Below are 6,606 nucleotides of genomic sequence, written 5' to 3'. Positions count from 1 at the left end.
TTGATACTTTTTTTGCAATTTTGTCAGCATGAGGAGTGTAAAGAGTTGGTTGGTTGGTCCTACTTATGCTAGACAAAGTGGTGAAAGAGTGAGAGGAGTTCAGGGCTGCTGAATCACCACTCAAGAGCTGCATAAAAGACCTCAATGTTGCCAGTTGTGCCCTGAAAGAAAGCCTTATTTCTTCTAGTAATGGAGCTGATATTGCTGAAAACCAAAACCCAGAGTCTTACTGTAAGGGAGCCTGAATTACAACACCAATTGAATTGCCATCCCAAAATGATGTCTGAGGTTAATGTGAGGACACTGATTTGGGAAAACATGGGATCCTGAAACTTGAGATGGAGACATATGGGCAGATATTCAGGAAGATGAGGATTTGGAGCCTATAAATTTTATTGACTCCCTTCTGGCAATAGTACCATCCCTCCAATCTGAAGGGATTACTATAAAACCATTATGCTTTCCACCTCCATTTGTTGGGATTAACCCATCTGTTCCTGCTGGGTCATTGCTGGAGGTAGGTGTCATGGAAGACATTGCTGAATGTTCTCAGGAACTGCTCCAACCTCCTATTGTTGGTGTTAGCCAAAAACCACACTTACTGTTGTTGAGTCAGATCCAACTCATAGAGACCCCTCCTTGTGTTTCTGAGGCTGTATCACTACTGGAGTAGATCGTCCAATCTTCCTTCTGAGGAGTGGCTTGTGGGTATGAACCGCCAGCTTTCTGGTTAGCAGTCAAATGCCTTAGGCATTACACCACCATAGCTCCCGTTGCTGCTAGAACTGTAACTAAACTTAAGTCCAAGTGAGCTCCAAAAGGTGAAATACAAAGTGTGGCTGAGGAAGTGGTGGGCTACACCTGAAAAGACTTACTTGATTTGCTAACATGTACAGACAGAAACCTGGAGAATATATGTGGGACTGGCCACTGAGGGTGAAGGATAATGGTACAAGGAATGTAACATTGGATTGGTCTGAGTTTATTGACTTAGGCTCACTAAGTATGGGTGCTTCATTCAGTGTTTCAGTTCAAAAGGTTAGGAAAGAATCTAATTGTTTATTTGGTTGGCTTACTGAAGCATGGATTATTTGGTGGCCTACCTTAAGTCAAGTTGAGGTATCAGACCTGTCTTGATAAAATGTTGAAGAAGGTATCCAGATACTGAGGGAAATTGGCCTGTTAGAATGGATTTATCAGATTAGACCCCTAGAGCCAGAAATGGAGAGCCCAGAGGACACACCATTTACCACTATGGTGAGGAACAAATTTGTGAAGGGAGCCCAGCATCCTTGAAGACTGACGTGATTGCTAATTCATGTAAGCTGGATTTGACAGTGGGAACTGCCCTAATTGAACTAAGACACTTAACTACAATAGGGCTGATTGGACCCCATGGTAGGGGCCAAGTGGCAGCAGTTAATCGATAAAGATATGGTAGGCATGGTTACATGGACAGCAGAGTCAAAACAATCATGACAATGCTGTGACTTGTGTGGGCTTATGGCATTGACTACTTAGGCATGGTGTTCCTAATAGTGAAATACGTGGCAAACCTATTAAATATTTACTTGATCTGTATAGATAGAAGAATTCTAGGTCACATGAAGAGCAGTCTAGATTGAATCACCAGAATACAGAGTCATAGCCCCTCAATCAATTCCCAGACTTAAGTCAGTTTTCAGACCCACAACCCCTTGAATGAAGAGGAGGTCACGTACCCTTGAGGAAGGACCCTGCTACATTGCCAGAAATTTATAATGTCAGTCTTTCTCTGAGACTTCCTCAAAGGGATCTGAGGCCTTTTACAAGAGTAACTGTTCACTGGGGAAAAGGAAATAATCTGACTTTTTGGGGATTACTGGATACTGGCTCTGAACTGATACTAGTGCCAGGAGACCCAAAGCATCACTGTGGCCCACCAGTCAGAGTGGGAGCATTTGGAGGTCAAGTTATTGACAGAGTCTTAGCTAAGGTGTATCTCACAGTGGGTCCCTGAATCCATCCTATAGTGATTTCCCCAGTTCCAGAATGCATAATTGGACTAGATACACTGAGCAATTGGTAGAATTCCTACATTGGGTCCCTGACATGTGGAGTAATAATGGTAGGAAAATAATAATGGTAGGAAAAGCCAAGTGGAGGCCATTAGAACTGCCCCTACCTACAAAAATAGTAAAATAAAAGCAGTATCACACCCCTGGAGGGATTACTGTCACTGTCAAGGACTTGAAGGATGCAGAGTTGGTGATTCCCATCACATCCCCATTAAACTTGCCTATTTGGCCAGTGCAAAAAACAGATGGATCTTGGAAAATGACAATGGATTATCATAAACTTAATCAGGGGGTGACTCTAATTGTGGCTGCTGTTCCTGATGTGATTTCATTACTTGAGCAAATTAGTACATCTCCTGGTACTTGGTATGCAGCAATTGATCTGGCCAGTGTCTTTTTCTCAATACCAATTTCTAAGGACCATCAGGAGCAGTTTGCCTTCAGCTGGCAAGGCCAACAGTATACTTACACAGTGCTTCCTCAGAGGTATATCAACTCTCCAGTACTATGTCATAATTTAGTCCATAGAGATTTTTATTGCATTTCCCTTCCATAAGACATCACACTGGTCCATTATATTGATGACATTATGCTGATTGGGCCTAGTAAGAAAGAAGTATCAATGACTCTAGACTTCTTGGTGAGATATCTGAGTGCTAAAGGGTAGGAATTTAATCTGACAAAAATTCAGGCACCTTCTACCTCAATGAAATTTCTAGAGGTCCAGTGGTGTGGGGCATTTTGAGATATTCTTATGAATGTGAAGGATGTTGTTCTTGTTAGGTGCTGTCATGTCATTTCCAATTCATAGAGACCCTACGCACAGCAGAATGAAACACTGCCCGGTCCCATTCCAGCTCCATGATCCTTGCTATACTTGAGTCCATTGCTGCAGCCACTGTGTCAATCCATCTCGTTGAGGGCTTCCCCTCCTTTGTCAACCATCCACCTTACCAAGCATGACATCCTTCTCCAGGAAATGGTCCTTTCTGACAACATGACCAAAGTAGGTGAGATGAAGTCTGGCCATTCTCACCTCAAAGGAGAATTCTGCTGCATTTCCTCCAGGAAAGATTTGGTAGATCTTTTAGCAGTCCATGTTACTCTCAGCAGTCTTTGCCAGCACCGCAACTCAAAAGCATCAACTTTTCTTTGGTCTTTCTTATTCATTGTCCAGCTCTCACATGCATATGAAATAACTGAAGATACCATGGCTTGTGTCAGGCACACCTTAGTTCTCAAGGAGATATCTTTGCTCTTCAACACTTGAAAGAGGTCCTTTGCAGCCGATTTGCCCAGTGCTACACATTTTCTAGTGTCCTGACTGCTCCTTCCATTGGTGTTGATTGTAGAACCAAGCAATGTGAAGTCTTTGACAACTTCAATCTTTATTTATCATGATGCTGCTTATTGGTTCAGTTGTGAGGATTTTTGTTTTCTTTTATTGAGATGTAATCAGTACTACAGACTGTATTCTTCAGTCTTCATCAGTAACTACTTCAAGTCATCCTCACTTTCAGCAAGCAAAGTTGTGCCGTCAGCATATCACAGGTTGTTAATCTTCCTCCAATCTTGATGCCATGTTCTTCTTCTTATAGTCCAGCATCTCGGATTATTTGCTCAGTATATAGATTAAATAAGTATGGTGAAAAGATGCAATCCTGACACACTCCATTCTTGATTTAAAACTATGCAGTGTCTCCTTGTTCTGTTTGAACAACTTGGTTCCTGGTCTATGCACAGGTTCCTCATGTGTACAATTAAGTGTTCTGGAATTCCTGTTTGTATCATACTGGGTTCTCTAGAGAACCAAAACCAGTAAAGCTTATAGAGAGAGAAAGGGAGAAAGATAAATTTATCTTAGGAAAATGGGTCACACACTTAGAGAAGCTGGTAAGTCTGAAGTTCTTGGATCAAGTAGCAAGCTGGAGGCTTTTCCTGACTCACACAGCAGCAGGGGCTGACGAGCTCAAGAGTGGCAGGCAGTATACTGGTTGTTGACTCCAATGAATGATGAATCCAAGGTCTCCAGGCCAAATGGTGCATTGCTCACTCATGGGCAGTTGTAGGCAGCACAACAGAATGCTGACCTGCAGAAGAGTGTCTCTTTTCCAAGGATGTCCATAAATATACTGGAAGCAGGCCACACCCCTAGGGAAACTCCCTTTCAATGGATTGGCTGCTCAAAACATATCCATATGATCCCATCATGGGAACAACCCACATTGTGATTGCTTAAACCACACAGAATTGTGGTCCAGCCAAGTTGACACACAGCTGCAACTATCATACCATTCTTCTCAGTGTTACCCATAATTTGTTATGATCCACACAGTCAAATGCTTTTGCCTAGTCAATAAAATACATGTACATATCTTTCTAGTATTCTTTGCTTTGAGCCAAGATCCATCTGACATCAGCAGTGATATCCCTCATTCCGCACCCTCTTCTGAATCCAGGTTGCATTTCTGGAAGTTCTCTGTCAATATATTGCTGCAACCATTTTTGAATTATCTTCCGTAAGATTTTACTTGCATGTAATATTAATGATACTATTCAATAATTTCCACATTCAGTGGGATCACCTTTCTTTGGAATGGGTACAAATATGGATCTCTTCCAGTCTGTTGGTCAAGTAGCTGTCTTCCAAATCTCTTGGCATAACAAAGTGAGTGCCTCCAGTGGGGCATCCATTTGTTGAAATATGTCAGTGGGTATTCTGTCAATTTCTGGAGCCTTGTTCTCCAGTTCCTTCAGTGCAGCTTTGACTTCTTCCTTCAGTATCATTGGTTCTTGGTCATATGCTACCTCCTGAAATGGATGTGTATCAACCAGGTCTTTTTGGTATAATGACTGTGTATTCCTTCCATCTTCTTCTGATGCTTCCTGCATCATTCAATATTTTTCCCATAGAATCTTTCAATATTGCAACTTGAGGCTTAAATATTTTCTTCATTTTTTTTCAGCTTGAGAAATGCTGAGCCTATTTTTCCTTTTTGGTTTTCTAACGCCGGGTCTTTGTACAGTTCATTATAGTAATTGGCTTTGTCTATTTGGGCTGCTCTTTGAAATCTGTTCAGCTCTTTTATCTTGTCATTTCTTCCATTTACTTTAGCTACTCTCTGTTGAAGAGCAAGTTTCAGTATCTTCTGACATCTGTATTGGTCTTTTTTTCCTTTCTCTTCTTTTTAATAACCTCTTGCTTTCTTCGTGGATGATGTTCTTGATGTCATCCCATAATTCTTCTGTTTTTGGTCATTGGTGTTCAATGCATCAAATCTATTATTTAGATGGTTTCTAAATTCAGGAGAGATATATTCAAGTTCATATTTTGGCTCCTGTGCACTTGTTTTAATTGTCTTCAACTTCAAGTTGCATGTGCATATGAGCAATTGATGGTCTGTTCCACAATCAGCTTTTTGCTTTGTTTTGGCTAAAGATATTGAGCCTACTTATGAAATGACTTGAAAAGCTACTAGTTTTGAGTGGGGCCCAGAACAACAGAAGGCTCTGCAACAGGTTCAGCCTGCCTTGCAAGCTGCTCTGCCATTTGGGCCATATGATCCAGCTGATCCAATGGTGTTTGAAGTGTCTGTAGGAGATAGAGATGCTGTTTGGAGTCTTTAGTAGGCCCCTATTGATGAATCACAATGCAGACCCTTAGAATTTTGGAGCAAAGTCACGCCATCCTCTGCAGATAACTACTCTCCTTTTGAGAAACAGCTTCTGGCTTGTTACTGCACTTTAGTAGGGACTGAATGCCTCAGCAGGGGCTACCAAGGCACCATGAGGCCTGAGCTTCCCATCATGAATTGGGTGCTGTCTGGCTCACAGAGTCATAAAGTTTGACATGCACAGCAGCAGTCTGTCATTAAATGGAAATGGTATTGGGCTTGAGCAGGATCTGAAGGCACAAGTGAATTACATGAGGAAGTGGCCCAAATGCCTATGGTCTTCGCTGCAGTCACATTGTATTCCCTCTCCCAGTCTGCACCTATGGCCTCATGGGGAGTTCCTTATGATCAGTTGATTGAGGAAGAGAAAACTTGTGCCTGATATACAGATGGTTCTGTACAATATGCAGGCACCACTCACAAATGGACAGCAGTGGCACTAACCCCTTTCTGGGACTTCCCTGAAGGACAGTGGTGAAGGGAAATCCTCCCAATGGGCATGCATCTGGCTGTTCAGTTTGCATGGAGTAAGAAATGGCCAGATGTACACTTGTATATGGATCCATGGACTGTGGCTAATGGCTTAGCCGGAGGTCTGGGACTTGGAAGGAGCATGATTGGAAAATTGGTGACAAGGATGTATGGGGAAGAGATATGTGGATAGATCTCTCTGAATGGATCAAAGCAGTAAAGATATTTGTGTCTCATGTGAATACACCCCAAAAGGTGACTGGCAGAGGAGGACTTTAACAATCAAGTGGATAGGATGACATGTTCTGTGGAAACCAGTCATCCTTTTTCCCTAGTTCCTCTTGTCATTGCCCAGTGGGCTCATGAACAAAGTGGCCAAGATAGAGATTATGCATGAGCTCAGC

The sequence above is a fragment of the Orycteropus afer genome, unplaced genomic scaffold (assembly GCF_000298275.1).
Source record: "Orycteropus afer afer isolate SDZICR_OR568_19922 unplaced genomic scaffold, OryAfe1.0 scaffold00165, whole genome shotgun sequence".
Taxonomy (NCBI): domain Eukaryota; kingdom Metazoa; phylum Chordata; class Mammalia; order Tubulidentata; family Orycteropodidae; genus Orycteropus; species Orycteropus afer.
The sequence above is the reverse complement of the archived record's forward strand: the minus strand, read 5'-3'. Positions refer to the sequence as shown.